The following is a 19896-nucleotide window of genomic DNA, read 5'->3' on the forward strand; positions in this document are numbered from 1 at the left end:
CCTAAACCATCAGCAATACCCGTGTTTTTCCTCTGGAAAATAAATAACTCATTCAAATAACTCATTCCCTCATCTCCATTTTGGCTCTGGCCAGCCCAGGGTTGTAAGATATTGTTTTAACAGGTTTTAACGAGGCTGTGATTCACGCAGCAAAGCTCCTGCTTTAACACCTAGCGAACTGGTCGAGGTCCAAACCTGGTCTTCCATCTTGGACTAGACTCCTCTATCGCACATTAAAACGCCCATTGACCTGTCCACACCAGCTCCTTAGGATAGGTTCAGTCTTGTTTACGCACAGCAGTCGGCGTACGGTACAACAGGATGTGAATTTGCAGCACAGCTTCTGTCGCTAGCTCAACTCTTGGAGCACATTTGCAAGGGATAGTGCAGCGTCATGCTGAGGCAGCTGAGCTGATGAGCCAGTTTAGGCACTGGAAATAAATTTTGCTGCATTGGCATAGAGCTCTGCCTGTTTCTGTTGAGAAGCTGGGCATATTAATTAGCCCAGTGCATTAGCACAGCCAGATGGCCTCTGTTCCTTAAACTGGCCGGTTCAGAGCTGGCTCATAGGGATACAGTTAGGGCTTGGCACAGGTTCAGTTTGTGCCGTTCCCAGTGTGTGCAGTTGTGTGCTGCGAGCAGAGCTGGGATGTGAGGAGCAGGCTCTGGTTCATGTTCCCAAGTCTGAACATACCCTGCTGACACTCCACCACCTGAGGGGGCTGAGCAGGTATCCCAGTATGCAGGGGGTCCCCTGCCTTAGTTGACATCAGAGAACAGGGTAGGAAAGCAAGCGCTGATTACTTGTCTGGTTGACACTGCCCCTAGCTGAGGGGAACTGAGGCACAGGGGCCAGAGGGCTCATGGGAAAAACTGAGAAACTGAGGTTTAGGAGAGACACTGGTGTCAGGGCCCCCCCTGCTCATTTTCTTGTACCCTGTTAAAATCCGAGCCCCTGATGCAATGTGGAAAGGGCTCATGGAATAGTTCACTGCTCATTGGAACAGTTAATGGTTAATTCTTGCTTCCAAATCACTGAATGGAAAATTAATCCACTTCTACCCCCTTCTGCCCCACCCTTTCCTGCCAGCAAACTGTACTGCCCTGAGCACTGTCCACGCCACACTTGGTTTCTTCGGGAGGTTTCTAGGATTGCTTTTTTCCCAGCATTTTGAAACCTTTTTTTGCCATGACCCGCTGCTGGGAGTGGTGTGTGACAGCGGCAGGGCCAGGAGCAAGGGATCTCCCAGCATGCGACACAGACGGTCCCCTGTGCCCAGCACTGCTGGCATTGCCCCCATGAGCCTCATTTGGGTCATGACCCAAGGATGGGAACCGCTGAAGTAGAGTCTGGGTCAAGGGAGAGATGAGCCTTGGAGCATAAGGAGAAACAGAGGGCACTCTGGGATGCTGGAGTAGCGTGATATCTCAGTGGAGCAGGTACACAGTTTGATGTCACTCAAGATAAACCTAAACCTAAAGGGCACAACTTTTACTTTTTCCTCACACTTTCAGTGTCACAAATGGCTTGAAAGTGTATCTGCTTGTACTCTGGGATGTCACAAATGCACTTGGAATGACACAAATTGAATGCGTTCCAAGACTTTGTAGTACGTTACTGCAAGCTGTTGCACATCTTCCCTTTCTCTCACCAGAGCACCACTTCCTGATGGTGTGAGAAAGAAAAGGAAGCAGATCTCCCAGACACAAACCCTAGAAGTCCCACTTCGCTACTGTCATTTATTAAAAAATATTAATCATAATTTATTATGTGTATTGCAGTATCACTTAGGGCCCCTAGGCATAGACCAGGAACTGACTGTGGACAGTCTTCAACCAAATACAACATCTAAGCCTCATTTTGGATGACAGGGCCTTGCTATTAACAGTGAAAAATGCTGTATCCCCTTCTCCCATGGAAGCAAATACACCTGTTGTGCAATGTACTCAGTCCTGGTTGAATGAGAAAGCAAGAATCTGTTCCCTACACTGATGTGAGGTCTCTAGTATTACAGTATTTATTATTTTCTATCCAGGAGACTTTTAATTCACCAGGAACTTGCAATAGGCTGAGTTACATTTGTCTGGGTGTGACCTTGGTAACTGGCTGTTTTCACAATAAAACAGCCGGGGTGTGTTTGTGAGTGTCTGTGCATGTGTAAACTAGAAGAGAGGATGTTGGTAGATACATAATCTCTTGTTGGTTTTCTTGTCTGTGTGGCTTTGAATTTTGCATTAAATTTGTTTGTTTGTTTGTTTTAGCGAGTATTTTAAGTTTGAAATCAGGTAGTTTTTCAAAACCTTTGAAGAGAGAGAAGATGTGAAGAGTTTCTCTCAGTGAGTGCCTATCTCATGCAGAGCTGCCCCATGTAAGTTTTGCTGGCAGAAGTTTGCACGTATCTACACACAACATGCCTTCAAGGTAGAAAAATCCCTTAGCTTTACCTAGAAACCCTCTGCCACCCAAGAGCAATGTGCTAACCACAGCAATCCTTCAGAAGCAATCTCATACTTCCTCTCTGGAGTCTGGTTTAGACTCCACCGACTACAGCCCAAACTGACTGTCCCCCACCCACCCCCCTTTAAAATCAGTCCATCATTCTGAAAACACCCATTCTCTATCACCAACACATGGGAGAGTCAGCAAGTTGACTAGCCAAGAGAGGCTGTCATGCAATGCCTAAGCATTTGACTGGAGTAGAAGGAAGCTTGTGGGTTCAAGGAGCTGTTCAATTCCAGCTCCATGAAGGAACCACCATGTGTTGGAGGAGATGGCTGTGGGAAAGGAGGCTGGGGGAACACACTGAACAGCAAGCAGTGCAAGGCAAATGAAAGCTGTTTGCAGGCCTGTCACAGGGTGGTCCTCCACAACGAACATTTAAGACATGCCCTCTTTTTATGGAGCTGGAGGCAATCCAAGGCAAGGCCCTATCCATAAGCGGTGGGGGGAAATATTACTGGGAGGGGACTGAGCCCTGCCTGAACCCTGCCCCTCCCTCCCGGATGGCTGTTGCAGAGCCAACACGTGCTGGTGCTGTACGCAGCGATGAAGGAGTGGCTGCATGCCAAACAGCACTGGGCGCTGTGGGACGATGCTTCTGCTGCTGTTGTCAGACACAGCAAAAAGTTTTGGGTGCTAACGGTTAGCCCCAGCCTTTCACCGCTTATGCCCCTACCACAGTCCATGTCTTGACAGTGGACATTTTGAACGACAGTCCAGTGAACCACAGGGAGGAAACATGACTGTGCTCTGCACTAAGGAACTGATCAGCCTTTCTCAGGAGGAGAAATGGGATGAGCCACTGATGGCCAGATGCTGTTTAAGACCCAGGAGAGTCACAGCCAGGGATGGTCCATGCAGCTGGACAGTAGCAAGGTTCAAGAAACAAGCTCTGGCAAACGCTATAACTTCTTGTTTTCCCCTGTGCCTGCCTGTTCCTTGGCAGACTCTACCCCTTCTGTTTGAATTTTGCTGTAAGAGCTGCTTTATTGACCACTCCTTGCCCGGGCACATAAAGGAGAGAAGAAAAGATTTGTTCCCTGGACCCTAAAAAGTGCCCTTCCTCACTCAGATGGAGGTGGTGATTGTTTTCTGTCCTGCAGAGCACAGTGTGCTGCAACATGAGCATGATGGGGCCGTGTGTGCACAGGCACGTTGCTGGGTCAGGGACTCAGTCAGGAGCGGCGTCTTGATGGGGAAGCTGCTTGCAAATACTGGGTGGCCATGAGCTTCGAAAGCAATGGAGTACCATGCGCAGAGGCAGATGGGAGAAGATGCAGTCTTGCCAGGGAGTTTTAGTGAGGTCATGGTGCAGTAGCAAAGTGCTAGCTTGAGACTCACATTGAGAAACTTCAGCTTTGCAGTTGATAGGGGCTGCGCCACCTGCCTGAATAGACAGCAACATCCCTTGCTCCCTGGGGCACCTAGAGCAAGTGCCATAGCAGATATTCCCACAGCCACTCCTCCACTCCTTCAGGTTCCTGGGGACAGCAGCCTTAAGGGAGGACAGCCCAACAGAGTATTGCTGCAGACAGGCAGGCAGTGAAGTGGCTCACATGCTCCCCGGTCTCCAGCAGCATCTCCTTCCTCTGAGCCTTGGTGACCCACAGCAGGGAGACATTGCCCAGATCAGCTGCCTACAAAGAATTTAACATTTTGCTTAGCACTGTGGGCAGGCTTGAATTTCCCTACTTTATTCTCTCTCTCTGCAGAAGCCCAGCAAGCTCACCAGGTCACTAGTGGAACAGGCATCTAGCAGTAAGCAAGCCCTGCAGGCTGAGCAGCATCTGTGCTGCCACCTCTAGCAAGGCTAGGAGAGGAAACGTTTAGAGTTTTCACTGCTTTCCTTTGTGCCTGAGCTTTCCTGTCTTCATTACTGGCCTCAGCAAGGCCTTCAGCAGTCCCTGGCTGACTGATGTGGAAGCAAAAGAGGAGAACAAGGAGGAACATGTATGATAGGAGGTTGGGATGGTTCAAGCAATAGGAGACCTGGAAACAGAAGTGGGAGGAGAGGATGCTCTAAGAATGCCAGAAGGAGCAGAAGGCCCGGAGGGGAGGGGAACAGCATATGACACAGCTCCTCAGGCAGAAACTCAGACCCCCAGACCCAGCAGGTTGCTCCTACCCAGCTTCCCTATTCCACAAGAGTGTAGGAGGTATTCAGGGCACCCTGCACTTCCTGACTCTCTTCATGATAGGAGGGCAGTGGGTGGGGGTACAGGTATAGAGCTAGGTGCATGGGCGCATGGTTGCACAGTATGAACTGCGTAATGGGTTTTTAGTGTGCTTTGAGCTGCCAGGTGAACCTCTAGCTGCTGACAGACAAAACTCGTGACATGGGTGCTTGTGCAACTGACTGGCTCTGTCCTGGGGCAGTTGATTGTCCAGAACCCAGAACTCCTGCACCGATCTCCTCGACAGCTGCCAGGCTTTGTGTCCGCAGCAGGGGCCACCACCCCTGCAGCTGTCACCCTGCTGCGCCTTAACACACACAGTGTCACCCATGGCACGAGTTTTGCTTGTCCTCAGCTTGAGGTGCAGTTTCCCCCCAAACCCCTGCACCGATCTCCTTGACAGCTGGCAGGCTTCGTGGCTTCAGCAGGGGCCATGACCCCTGCAGTTTTCAGCCTACTGAGCCTTAACACACACAGGATCATCTATGTCACAAGTTCTGCCTGTCAGCAGCTTGAGGTGCAGTTTTCCCCAAACCCCTGTGCCAATCTTCTTGAAACTTGGCAGGCTTCATGGCCTCACCAGGGGCTACCATCCCTGCAGTTTTCACCTCCCTGTAGGGTAACACATAGATGTGACATGAGTTTTACTTTCAAGAATTTGGGGTGCAGTGTCCCCTGAACTCCTGCACCCAATCTTCTTGAAACTTGGCAGACTTCATGCTCTCAGCAAGTTTCATCCAAATCAGACACAAAACAGCAAAGTTATAGATATTTCATTGATTCTCCATAATACCCTACGGCCGGATCTGCGAGGTGGCTCCGAAGCTTTTCTGAAGCGCTTTGGAAAGCCTAGCGAAGCCAGTGCTTCAATCCGGACATGTTGCTTCAGATGCCAAAGTGTCCGAAGCTTCTCCAGATCCAAAGCACGGCCTGAAGCCTCACACAGCCCTACCCAGCAGTGGTCAAAAGGTCTGTGATGGCCTCCACAATCCAGCTGTGCTCCACAGCTTCTAAATTTGCTACACCTTCCACTCTTTGTCTTCTGTCTGTGTCTCACCTATGGCTGCCCTGTGGTCCTTCTTGCTCATACCACTCCATACAGACCCATGAGAATTTCATAGATTTCATAGACATCGAGTCCAGCCCCCTGCCCAAAGGGCAGGAAGTCAGCTGGGGTCATAGGATCCCAGCAAGATAAGCATCCAATTTACTCTTGAAGGTGTTCAATGTAGGTGCTTGAACCACCTCCGCTGGCAGACTGTTCCAGACCTTGGGGGCTCGGACAGTAAAGAAATTCTTCCTTATGTCCAGCCTGAAACGGTCTTGCAGGAGTTTGTGACCATTCGATCTCGTCATCCCTTGGGGCGCTCTGGTGAACAAACGTTCCCCCAGAATGGTTCTTTTTGTGATGAAAGGACATTACAGAAGCCTCCATGCCAGGAGCAGGGTGCTGCAGCACACTGCAGCCATTGGCAAAAAGACAGGAACAGGAGCAAAAAAGGCAAAGTGGGCAGAGACAAAGGTGCTGCTGGTGGAAGGTGGTGCTTGCCTAATACTCCTTCTTGGTGGCCTGGATGTCCCATGATGTACCTGCCCCTCTACCTCACAATGCACTGGTATGGTTGCATGGTGCCAGAAGACGTGTGACAACATATAAATGGCTTAGCAACAGTGGCCACTGCATGCTGACAGAACTGCCTGGCGTAGGCAAGACTGCAGAGAGGAATTAACTCCTGTGCTCACTTTGCACCAGGTGTGCTATGCAAAATGGCCACAGAGCCCTCCTGGCAAATTGCTCCAGGGCAGCAAGCTCCTGCAACAGAATCCCTCAGTGCCAAGACCAAGACAGCAAGAGGCACTGTGGCAACAAAGGATGCAAGCTGGCTCATGCCCCAGGTTTTAACCTGCTTTTGAACCAATCTGTTCCCTGCCCCAATGTGCAGAAGGAACCCAGCCTTCCCTCTAGTGACTGTGCTCCCAGGCACTGGCAAAAATTCACGTCTTTTTCTCTAAAAAATACTGGTTAAAACAAAACCTGGGCTTTGCAGCTCGGCTCCCTGCCCTGCTTCCAGACCCTGGGATCTTGGAAAAAGGAGGAAGAAGGGCTGAGCTTGCAGGGCTGTCCCAATGCCATTCACCCTAAACACCACTTGCACATCAAATGTGCTGCTCTTCAACACGGGACAGAGCCAGGCTGTGCGGGTGGGAGGGGGGAGCTGAACCCCAAGTCTGTTCCTCTTTCTGTCAAAGATCTTGGTGCTGCTCAGCTCCATTTTTGTGCATAAAACAGGCCATTCTGTGACTCAGGGGTAGGACTGTGCTGCTGTGCTGGCATGTGCCTCTGGTGAAGATCTGCCCATGCCTCTTCTCATCTTCCCACTCTCCTCATTCTCTCTCTCCCTCAAGCCCAGGGCTCTTTGCAAGAGCACCTGTGTTTGCAACTCTTGAATGCTCTGCATCCTCCTCGGTGGTCTGTGATGAGGAGTGGGAGTGTGGACCACAGGGTTTTCACTCTTAAAATGCTACATTACAAGTTTTATGGAATAAATCTCAGTCCTATTATGCTTGAAAGACAGTGCTATACTGAACTGTATAATGGAAACGCACCCCCACAAACACTCCTGTGCCTGAAGCATCATGCTGTGGCAGCATGAACTTCAATTCTCATCCAGCTGCCATCGCTCAATTGCTTTTCATATAAAAAAAATGAGTGTGGTTGCCTTTTCTACCTGTCTGTTTTACTATATAGCATGAAATCTTTGCTAGGAGTAACTGCAAAGGCACCCTCATACTGTAGTCTTAATAAAAAGGGCTTTAAAGGACTCTGCCTGAAAAGCTCTGCTCATCTTAAGTAAAGTTGTGTTGCAACACTTTTGACTGTGCAGCTTCTCAATCAAAAAGCACTTTAGAAGGTCAAAAATGCTAAAGTTGGCAATCTCAAGCATTTTTCAAAATATCAGTAACAGGAATGCCCCAGTGCAACCTCCCGTCTGGAGCTGTTGTAAGCATCTCCATGAAGAACACAGCAGAAGCCTCACACCCATTAGCCTCAAAGGTTAAAATCTGAGGGCCAGATCCTGCCCCCTCCTCCCCACTCATGCAAAGTAGGCTCTTACCACAGGCCAACTCCTGCGACATCTGCATTTTGTCTATACTGGGGAATGTATTAGCAGTTACCAGTGTAATTTCACTGGTCTTGGTACCAAAGTATACCATAGCCTGTGGACATTCCTATCACAGCAGGAGGGCATTACTCTGGTTACGTGAATGCCATTTTCAAAGCAACAAGCTAAACTAGAAAAAAATAAATGTGCACACCAGAATAAGAGTATTCCTTCAGGTTATTACACTGATATAACTGTAATGGCACCATTACACTCATATCATTTTTGCCGCTAATTATCCACCTGCAGACAAGCCCTAAGGGTCCTTCAATTTAGCCCTGAGCTTGGATTTGTTAGCACTTCATGTTTTATCAAGTGATCTGTGAAGACCAAAGGGTGAGAGGTGTTGTAGTGGGGATTGGGGAGTAGTAAGAAGACAAAAAGGAGGTAGCAGCAGTGTAACGAAGACTGAGGAAGAAGCCACTGAGTCCACCTGGGAAAAGCACACCCCAGAGATGGGAGATGTGCAGCTGTAGCCTAGGGAGTTCACCAGGGCAATGCTGCCCATGATGTTCAGGCCATTTTTTGTTTATTTAAGGGGATTTACCAGCTGAGCTGGGCATTGAAGCTCTCCCACCCTGGAGGTAATTAGAGGTTTCCAGCCAGGATCTTGGTTACATCGGAAGACTTCACACATTGCTGCTCATGGAGGCTGAACTCTAACCTTACCCTGGACATCTTAAATGCCAATGAGGTTGAGTTGTTTACAGCTGACTGCGGATGAAGGAAGGCGTGATACAGAAGCCAGGGGCTGCATCAAACTGATGGGAGGGCTTGGCTTCAAACAGGATGCATTTTGCATCCCGTGCCAACTTAGCATCCCATGCCAACATGACCACAGAGAGGTGCTGAAGGATGAGAGGGACTCAGAGGAAGACAGGGAGGAAAAAGGGAGGATAATTCTCTCCCAGTGAATACAGGGCATAGGTACTTTCTGCCCACAGAGCCAACTGCCACCATCTGCCTCAAGCATCAAGCTGACACAGTTTAGGCTCAGGACAACTTACTGACAGTACTAGACTTCAGAGAGTGGGATGTGCTACCTCCCTTGCCCCTGGCAGCATGTGGTACCACTATGATGCCAGATGTCAAGTGAAGGCTGGTATCATGTACACTAAAGCAGCGTGCAGCATTCTCCTTCCTGCCTGATGCTGGGGGTGGGAAACATTGTGGCCTGACAAGGTGCCTGGATGTGCCCTGCCCCCATCACCCGGCAGGTGCTAGGACACGGCATGATGATAATACAGGGAACTGCTCTTCCTACACGATACCTGGATGCACCAGGGCCCACCCCAGTGTAGGGACAGGGCATGATCTCTGGGCTCCACTCAGTGCCACGTTGATGCTTTACATGCTCAGTGGCACCTAATGCATAGTCAGCATCACTGTGCCCCTGGAGAGTCCTGCAGTTTCCTTGGCACTGCGACATTCCTGGAAGATGTGGCTTGATCAGAACGTGGTAATAATGTTCACAGTAGACTAGTTTTCAAGCTGGCTCTGCCTCCTCAGCTTTGAACCAGCAGCTCCATCACTAACGTCCCACAGCTCCAACATCTTTTTCCATTTCCTTAATACTGGGTCAAATTCAGCCTGAACATAAGAGAGCTTAGTTCCACGGAAGTCAGCAAACCAGTCCTTTACATCAGGGCTGAAAGAGGTCCACCGGGCATGTGCATGCTTTTCTGTCTTACCTTCCTTTTCTATCTTTGTAGTACTCACCATTCCTGTGAGGCAGCCAACTGGCTATGTAGATGCCAGTAAAAGTTTTCTCTGATAGCAGCATGATATACCCTTGGGGGTTGTAGCAATCATGCAGATTCCAGTATAAGGCTGAGCTAGCCAATGCAATTGGAGGATATTTTGCCTAGTAGCAATGAGAATGGTCTCTAAGCATATCTTTGAAAAGAAAATATCTTATCTGCTGTGGAATATGCTCCTTTAAAAGAAATGACTGAAGGCACTGAGCCCCCTCTTCCTTGTAATAACCCACCAGACATGTGCCTTTCAGCAGACTCTGCTGAGCCACTGGGGATCTAAACAACCCATTCACTGTCATGGTCTTCCTTCCAACTCCCATGGGCCAGGACTTCAGCATAATTTTCTGCAGGCTTCTTGCAAGTCTTTCCCCCATACAATGGTACCATCTAGTGGTAGAGGTCTGCACTTGTGTCTGCTTCTATTCTATTTCAGCTTCATCTTCACTAAGGGCACATCTACGTGTGCCGATTTAAGGCACATTAGCCATTTTTAAGGTGCATTTAGGGCGCAGGTCTACATGCATGTGCCCCAACGCACCTTAAAAATGGCAATTTTAGGCTACTCATGCCTAAATTTGGTACCTGCAAAAGCAAAAGCAGGTGTCAGATTTAGGCGTGAATAGCTACAGTGCCTAATGCACATGTAGATAGGCTAGGGCGCATTAACATTGTATATGTCAACTGACATGAGACTAACTTTAGTCCCAAGTTAGTCTGCATACCGTATTAATGCGCCTCAGCACGTCTGCATGTTGATGCACGTCTCAATTGCCTTAATGCGCATCAGGCAAATGCACATTAAGTTTAGGCATGTGTAAAAGCAAGTGTAGACGCCCTAAGAGATTAATCTTTAACATTTGAAGACAAGGCCCTTGTAGATTTAATATGCATTAGCTGGCACAGGCACACTCTAAATCCCAGGGTCTAACACAACTGCTGTGTCTTCGCTAGGATAGCAACACACGTTCGAAATATACCTGTTTTTGCTAGTGCAGACAGGCCTCGCGTGCACATGCTGCATAGCCAATGTTCTAGTGTCACTCATTCAGCCAAGTACAATGAAAGGGAAATACCGCACCACGTCTCCCAGGAAGTACCTCCTGTTGCCCTGTAGCGCTTCCCCCCATCCAACGATCTAGGAACTTGCTGGGCTGAGAACAGTCCATTGGCCACCACGACCAATTTGAAAGGGTTTTGCCCAGTTCTACGCAGCAGGAAGCTTTCAAGATCCTTTTCTATTATCTCTAGTCCCCCTTGATGAATGCAAATTTGCTGCATATCACTAGGGACTGAGAAAGGTAAGTGAGAATGTGGCTTCATTCTGCACAGACAAATCCTACATGCACATGTGCACACACTCACTTACTAGGTACCATGAGTATGCTTCTACTGTTCATTGCAGTAAAGTCAAGTATTTGTAGAACTGGGCCACAGCAGACTCCCAAGTGGAAACACCACAGCTGATACCTACAATTTTTCTGACTGACAGTGATCTAGCAAGGGCTCTGATTTAAAAAAATACAAACAAACCCTCCTGCCTTCAGTTATTCCTTGATTATATTCATCTGGTTACGGAGGTAGTGATATTCAGTGGTTACAGCAGGACACTGGGAGCCAGGAGATGTGCTACAGCCTGGACTAGGAATGAAGGGATGCACGAGAATCACAAGACTTGGCTTGGTCACTGAGTGGCTGTTTCATTTGGGCCAAGTCACTTATCCATGTGTGCCTCAATTCCCTGATGTGCCAAATAGGCGTGCTTTGTAATTTCCATCTCTGCAAAATTCTTTGAGATCCTTTAATGGAAGGTGCCATCTAAGCATCCATCATCATCACGCACGGTATCTGAGGTTGGCATTCAGTTGTGGTCACTATTTTGGAAGACAGGTGGGATCCCTCCAGCACAGAGAAGGGGGTTCACTCATAGAGTTCAGCAAAGAAAGAAGCAGCACAACACAAACCGCTTCGTACTTTGGAAGAACAAGGGCTTAAAGGAAACAGCACCTCAGTGTGAAAATGGGTGTTCAGCATTATCCGCAAGCCAAGGGAAACCTTATTTCCTAGGCATCAGCAGTGCACCTGCATAATGTGGTGTCAGACACTGACAGCCTGTAGCATTCAGTAGCATTTCACATCTTCACTGCCACGTGCAGATACTACTCAAGGAATCCCGTGTGAAACCAGGAAGTATTATCCCCATTTCACAGATAACAAAGTTGAAATACAGATGATTTTTTTTGCCCAGTCCCATGGGCACAATTATCATAATTAGTACTAAGAAGTGGCCCCACCCTACATCTAGACAGAGCTCAACAGAAAACAAAGAGCAGCAATTCTATGAGTAGCAATGAAATTAGCAGCTCACTTGGCCTGAGTTTGGAGCTTAATCATGTCTCCCACTTCGGGATGGAAGTCCATGACTGCAGAGGTTAGGGGACCTCTTCCCATGCAATGCACAGTATTGCATAATTAGTTAGCTGTTTTATGTGGCTGTAATGATTTCCTCACTAGTAACAAATATTGACTGCTGCTAGGGGCATGAGCCTGGACCCAAACTGTTCCTCTGTGATGGGAAGTGGGTCAAATCCGGCACTGATGCCAGCAGGCCCAGCTACATACCCACTGTGACAACTTAAAAATCTTGTCCAGCACTACCCTGGGCAGACTAGAGGACAACGCTCACTTCTGAGCACCAACAACATTTCTGCTATGGTGGCACCTAATAATGATCAGCTGAATACAAGGCTGTGTTGCACCTGGCCCCATATAGTGCAACAAATAGCCTCTGCATCAAGGACAATGGTACAAATAGACTAGGGAGACCCTCAACATGGGAGGAGGATGTACTGCAACAGTGCAAATCACTCTTACTGCTGGGACATCCTTGTTTTTCATAGATTCATAAATTGTTAGGGGCTGGAAGGGACCTTGGAGATCATCGGGTCCAGCCCTCCCTGCCCTAGCCAGGAAGACTACTAGGGTTAGGTGACCGCAGTGAGGTGACTATCCAGTCTCCTCTTGAAAACCTCCAGGGTAGGTGACTGCACCACCTCTGAAGGGAGTTTATTGCACAGTCTGGACACCCTGACTGTGAAGGTTTTCCTGGTATTAATCCTGAAGCCTTCTAGGAGTCGGTACCCATTGATCCTCGTCTTCCCCAGGGATGCCCTAGTGAACATTTGGTCACCGAGCTCCTGATGCAGTTCAGTCAGTGTGTCTGTGGTAGGATTTGCTAGACATGAAGGCAAGGGATAGAGAAGGGCATAGAAGAGGGTGGGAGGAGGGGAGCAGGGTAAGTGAAAACAGGATGTAGAGGAACAGGTGAGGAGGTTGCAGCCAGGGTCCAGTCTGCCAGGGGGAGAAAATGGCCTGTACTGAGAGCATTGGGGAGGCATTTTTGGGCGCGGGGGAGGGCCATCCTTTTGGCCCATTTCTTTTGGCCCATTTTTGGGCGGGGGTGGGCATCCTTTTGGCCCATTCAGTTCTGTTGGTTGCATTTTGAAAGGTAAGGGGGCCGTTTCTGGTTACCCCTGGGTTGTCAATTGTTCCTCCCTGGAAAAGTCAGAGTTCATGATGCTAATCTGCTTCTACCATTGTTCTTCTTCCTGCACCTCTCCAGGGAGTAGATAATCATTCTCCTGGTGCTGGTCAGATCCCAGGAGAGTCCTACCTAGCCAGCCTTTGCTAGAGGCATATGGTAATAAATCATGTAGCAGAGAAGGAGGCCTCAAGGCTCCAGCAAGGCCGCAGAGTTATAGCAGGTGGTGAAAAAGTCTCTGTATTTAGCGCTGCAGGAGCCTCCCGACAATTTAGCAGCCTAGGCTCTGACCTCACTTGTCTATGGTAAAAAGATGGTAGTGAAAAAGCTGTCCTCCAAGGGGCCAGGGGACCAGCTGAAATGGGCAAGGCTGTCTTCTATCACTGCTGCCCCCTTTGCTGCTGCCTCTGAAAGCTTTCTGCGATGTGAAGAGTGTCTGCAGCACTGGTGTTGGCGTTTGATTGCCAGCAAAGCTCCCCAAGCCCCGTTTCCCTGAGGTTAGGTGTCCCATTGCCCATTGTTTGCTGCATAGTCTGGCCCACAAAGGGTTACGCAAGAAGCCCTGAAATGAAAGCTGCTGCTGCATATTTCCAGCAGGCTTTACCTGGTGAGTGGAGAGTTGGCTTTTCCTGGTAGGGGAACACCAGGGGAGTCTGTTCCCACCGGTGGCTGCAGTCAGGTGAATGTCTATACCCTGCTGAGGAGGAGATATCCCTCTCTCCAGAAGGTGAGTGCCCAACTCCGCTTGAATCTGTGGCTTTAACTGGAGTTAGTATTGCTGGTAACTGGGGGAAAGAGCAGAAATTCTTCTGCTCTGGGAAAACCCCAGACTTGCCACCGTTTTGTCAACATACCTTCCTGGGAGGGCAGGAGGTTTTTCCGACCCACAGTTGTTTCTAGGTTGGTGTGTCTTGCCCCCAAAGAAGCTGCTACTCCCCTGTAACAGGGAAAGAGCAGTGTTACAAATTCTCTTTTTCATTCTCATTGACTCCTGTGAAGTTTCTTAAAGAATTACTGCATCAGGTGCCAAATGGGAGGGTTGCAAACAGAGCTTTTTCCTAAGCAGCAACTTTTTCCCAGCAAACTGGCCTTTCGCTCTTGGCAGCAGTATCTTGCTAATCACAGCCAGTGACTTCACACTAGGCTGAACCCGGAGCCCTGGAAGTGGCAGCCTGGAGGAGTCTGTTTTCAAGTTGTGAGCTGTATTTCCTGGGTGGATTTTCCCACTGTCTGATTAGTTACTTGATCTAAACCCCATCAGATCTGTAGGTCTAAGGCCTCCTTCCCCTGGGCAGTGGGGAACACAGCTCTCTGCTGTAGCCACAAAACAACTTGGATAGTTTAGCCTTGGAAAGAGAGTTCTTCAAGGTGAGCAGGGGGTCAGCAACATGATAAGGCTTCCAATGTGCTGTCTAGGATGGTGATCAATTTTTCTCCATGGGAACAGGTGATGGGACAAAAAGTAACTTGCTTCATTTGCAGAAAAGATGATTTAGGAACAACTTTCAAACTACGAAGTAGTGAAGAACTGATGCTGTGGAATCTCCTTTGTTGGAGGTTTTCAAAACCAGGTTAGACTAATATTTGCTAGGGATTGTCCGGCGCTGACCCTATTTCAGTGTGGGGAAATAGACTGGATTATCCCCTGAAGACCCTCTTGGTCCCACTTTTCTATGATAAACAGTCTGTCCTTTCTGATGACCATGCAGCACAGCTGATGTTCACCTAGTCAAGCAGCAGTATAGGTGAGCAGGAGACTGACTGCACGGGGCTCTGGTCCAACAAGGAGCTGTAACAGGTTGCAGGCCGTCTTAGAAGAGGTTGTCCAATTGGTGCTTTGCTTTGCACAAGTGTGCCTGAGATCTGCTCCTGTGTCACAGATTCACAGAAGTTTAGGGATGGACGGGATCTTGTGAGATCATCAGATCCAGCCCCCTTGCTCTAGGCAGGAAAGACTGCTGGGGTCAAATAACCCCAGCAAGGTTTGTCTTTGCAGAAGGATATACCCTCCAGGATGCAAATACGCCACTTCCATTAATGTTGGAGGTAGGCGATCTGATTCCAACACTGTTCCCCATGGACTGCAGATGGGACCTTCGCTGAGCTTAAAGCTCCATGAAAAAGACTTAGAAGCCAGCTGTGTTTGTCAAATATCCACAAACTGTTTGTGTCCTTGCAGGTTACTGGTAGTTCAGCAAGAAACTGTGTGGTAGGCAGGAAAGGCGGATCATTAGCAATGCTCACAGTGCTCTCTGCACACTCCAGGGGACAAGCTCCAAAGTTTCCAGTGTAAAGCCACAATCCTACCCTCAGGCCATAGAGAGGAACTGGGTACTGCAAATGTTTTTTAAAAGGTCTTCCCGATGCGGGCAGTCCGCGCAGGCTGGCCTGTGCTTTGTTAAACACGGACTGTGTGTGCAGCCCCCCAGAGCACCAGGTTCCTGGGCCCAGGTGAAGTGGGCTGCAGGGGGAAGGAGCCTGTCAGGTTTCAGTGTGACTCAGGCTGGGCTGCGGTCAAACCAGCATTAGCTCAGATACTTCTACTCCCTGCTTGTTTTAGGGTGGGGGCCGGTTTCTGCAGTGAAACCTGCCGAACCAGCTTCTCTGGCTGTCTGATCGGGCTCCTGCTACCTTCCAGTCCCTTAGCATTAGATGCACACAACAGCCAGGCCAGTGTTTAAATGGCCCAAGAGAGAAGGACGGCTCCATCCAGGCTGCAGAAGCAAACCTGGGCTCCAGGGGTCTTGCTCAGGTGATGCAGGCTTGGGGCTGCAGGTCACTGTCAAGTGTCCTGGCTGAGCTGAGGCAGGACCAGGACAGGGTTCCTCACTCGACAAAAAAAAGCAGGAATGAGCAGGGCCCAGTCTTCACCTTGCCTGCATCGGGGCTTGCTTTTAAACACAGCTTTTTTCTTTTGTATTCCACACCAAGGCTGTATTAAGCAGATGCTGGAAGACTGGGGAGGCAGGAGGGATGGTGGCTAGGGCAGTAGGTTGGGGAGGTGGAAGAGGGCAGTGGCTGTGTGGGAATGACCCCGTGAGCCCTCACTGGAGTAACAATCTGTCTTGGTCGACAACTTCAGCCTCACACTGAGGATGAACCTTGGGTTCCCTCCCCCTGTATCGTGATATCTTTTATTAGACCAACTGTCAGTTGAGATATCACATCTACTCAAAGACCCATGCCTGCCTATGTCCTTAGACCAACATGGCTACAACCAACCCTAAAACCCCCCCCGTATTTGCATTTTGTGGAGAAGGGGAGAGCCCCACAGACCCTTGCTCAAGGCTCCTGGCTGAGCTGGAAATAGAAAATGGGCGTCTGGACAAACAGGCTTGGCCTGTGCCAGCCACCCTTGAAGCACGTCTGCGCTCAAAGCCCGTCTGTCCAGCACAGCCTTCCACGCTGCCCGCAGAGCGCAACCGCCTTGCTTGGGGGAGCAAGGCTTCTGCCTGGCAGCTGTGCCGAGGTGCTCTTGAACTTTCTGCAGGCTGCCACAGCGCACACAGCAGCTGGCACTTGCCCAGAACGCGCTGCCCATCCTGGCGGCTCAGCTGCCGCAGCGGAGTCAAAGACGGAGCTGCTTGCAGCACCAGTGCAGTGCTCTCAACCTCATTGAACTTGGAGTGCCTTTCGCTGGACTTGTCAATCGAGTGGCACCCAGTTTCCAAACTGAATTGATATACCACTGTGCTTGCAGAAGGGCTGGGCTGTGGGGGTTGGGGATCGGCCCTCACACCATACTTATCTCCTCACACCTCGCTGCACCCTTCAAGGGATCTAGGCACTCCTGGGTGCCCTGGCAGCCTGGTTGAGAATCACTACATGAGGGTGTGCACATTTTTTATTAAAATATTTTTCTATATATATGTATAGACTTATATATATATATACACACAGCCTCTATCATAAACTTTCCATCGCACATCTTAAACGGAAGCCCGCGCTGCTGTCACAATAAATGCACCCACACCCCTGCACCCCCGCGCACCCACCCTCTACCCTCCCCTAACCCAAACGCAGTCTCAGTCCAAGCCCCAATTGGGGGTTTACTTTCTCAGCTCATTCACTGTCCTTGTCGCGGTTGCTGTCACTGAGCACTGTGTTACTGTGCACATGCCTTGGTGATGGCACCTGTTGCCTGCCACCAGATCTCCCAGCAACTGAGTATGGCTCTAACCACCTTTATGGTTATGCTGCCTTTATGATTCAATATGAACAAAACTATTCCCCTAGAGTGCAGCTGCCCCTGCCTCATTTTCCCACTCCTCGCCTTTGCACGTGTCCTTGGCCTTCCAAACATCTGCAGTGCCATCAAGCAGACAGGCTCCTCCTGACTGTGTGCTGGAGCGCATGGCAGGCCTGGGCTCTGAGTGTGCTGGCTGGTTTTTCTTCTTATCTTGGGGCTTAATCTGGCTGGTTCTTTGTGAGCATCTCCCAGGATAGCTGTGCCCTTGTTCCCCAGGTGGTCACTAACACGGCCACAGTTTAGAAGTGTAAAATGAAAAGGGTTGTTGAAAAACAGCCACTGAAACAAATGCCCCCTGCCAGTTGCCCAAAGAAGCATTTACCAGAGCAGTAGGCAATGGATCGGGCCCACTGATTAGGGAAAAGATGAGTGTTTGTGGCTAAAGCCTAAGACTGGGTGATGTGGGTTACATCCCTGGTTCTGCCATGGATATGCTGTGAACCCTTAGGGTAGTATAACAGTGATGTGGTAGCCATAATGGTCCAGCAATGATGCAAAAGGCAAGGAATCCTTAGGGAACATATTCTGTCTCCCTTTTCCCCAAGTGTGAATCAGCTGTCAATGTCTCACCCAAGAGCTGATTTCATGTCAGTTATTCTACAGGTCCTGATCCACTTGCTAAGGCACTTAAAGGTGTATTTTCCATTTCCTGCATAGGAGTAGTTCATAAATTCTTTCGGGTGAAAGCTGCTTTCTAAATGTGAACTGTTACTGCTTTTTTGAATAAAAAAAAAGTTCTTCCTGGCCAGCTCTGTTCCCTGGTACCAAGGAAAGCCTGAAACTGGCTGTATTTGTGGCTGTAGCAGAGAAGGAAATCTCTGAAATTTCAAAAGACACCATAAATACTTAAGGCATAATTAATCTGTGAAACTCATTGCCACAAGGCTAAACGCTAAACAGGATTAGAAAACAAAAAGGGCAAGGACACAATTAGCACAATTAGGACAATCAATTTTAGAAGGGACAGAAACCTTCCAGCTTGAAAGCAAAAGCTAAAGGGATAAGAGTGCCTTGGGGGCATAAAAAGGGGGGGTTGATGCCCCATCTAATCTAGACTAGAGCATTTGGTACTGCCTGCATTTAGAGCAGGGGCAGGCAATTGTTTCGGGCGGAGGGCCACTTACTGAGTTTTGGCAAGCCATCGAGGGCTGCGTGACAGGCAGCCGGGGGAGATAAATATTAATTTTCTAAATTTTTAGAGGCCCCACGGGGCGGATAGAATGGCCTGTCGGGCTGCATTCAGCCCCCGGGCCACATTTTGCCCACCCCTGATTTAGGGGCAGGATGCTGGACAAACAGGGGAATCAGCTGTGCTTAGGAGACAGTTACCTTTGGGACAGAGGGAAAGAATCAACTCCCGGGGGAACTCTCTGCCTACTGCTCTGTGTGCTCAGTGTTTCCTTTGACCTTGCCTTCTGTATCAGACACAGGGAGGCGTGTGCGAGAGTAAATTGAGAACAAAGCGCTCTGCTGCACAGGTTTCGGCCAGAGGAGCTGCAGGGGAGGAGGGATCAGCCATGTGACAATAGGTAGCTATGTTGCTTAATGTCTTTCTGGAAGGTGCTCAGTACCGCAGCCAATGGCTAGAGTGTGCAAACCCAGGAAGACTAGAGCAGACCGCGTTATGGCAGCTCCTGTGTGTTTGTGCTGGCCTTGGGGCTGTTTGTCATCCTGTGGTTAGTGCCAGCGCTGCTCTATTGCCTTAAAGTGTAAACACTGCCTGCAAAGTCTCAACATGATGCAAGCCAGGGCAGGAGACGAGGCCTGTGGCATGTGTCGCTCAGCGAGGTGCATCTAAGCATGCTGCGTGTTAGATGGATCCAGGCAGTGCCCCACACCCTTTGGCCTGAACAAGGAAATGAGGGGCGCTTCTTTCCCTTGATCAGCCTTCACCGTTTTGCCCTGCTAAAGCCAGAGGTACAGGATCACTGTGGGAACAGGCAGGAGATGGGAGCCCATAGGAAAGGGGAGAGGCCAGCTGATCTGGAGGTTCCCGAGCTGCAAGCTGCAAGCTGCAGAGAGAATTGCTCCTCCCTCCTTCCAGATGCTAGTACGCATTAAAAGGAACTATACATTCCTGGAATACTTACCTATCATTACTTGCCATCTAAAACATTGCTGACTTTTGCCACAGCATAGTTGGGCGGTTAGGTGGGGCCGCCTGTTCCTTGATGGCAAAGGGCGGAAGGTAGCCCGTGTGATCCTGAATGGGAGGGGAGGTGCCTGCAAATCTGTCCCGGCTGAAGTGTGGCCTGTTAATCCCTGGCCTGATCTATGCAGTCATTCTTGCATATGGGAGCATAAGTGCATGACGCTTCTGTAGCTCTTTTCACGTGGGCCGTGAAAGCAATGCACCCATGTCTGTGACCATGCGCTGCCGAGAGGGGTGGCAGCCATGGGTTACGATTCCAGTTGACTGGATAGGGAAGAGAGGCTGAGTGTTCGCCCAAGGGTGCAGAGCCAGGGGCTCTGACCCACACACTCACGTTCTTCCTTACAAATATAAACTTCCCA

The 19896-nt window shown here is 49.5% G+C and overlaps 1 protein-coding gene across 1 annotated transcript in view; it reads left to right on the forward strand.

The window, feature by feature from the left end:
* Positions 1–13744: 13744 nt before the first annotated feature.
* The window catches only part of TJP3 (tight junction protein 3), a 39530-nt gene continuing 33378 nt past the window's right edge, over positions 13745–19896 (forward strand). The window contains exon 1 of the mRNA XM_090027513.1: positions 13745–13860. The gene's annotated coding sequence lies outside the window, so the exon portion shown is untranslated. The remainder of the gene's footprint in view (positions 13861–19896) is intronic.

The sequence above is a fragment of the Crocodylus siamensis genome, chromosome 14, assembly GCF_052110815.1.
Source record: "Crocodylus siamensis isolate JL-2025a chromosome 14, ASM5211081v1, whole genome shotgun sequence".
Lineage (NCBI taxonomy): Eukaryota > Metazoa > Chordata > Crocodylia > Crocodylidae > Crocodylus > Crocodylus siamensis.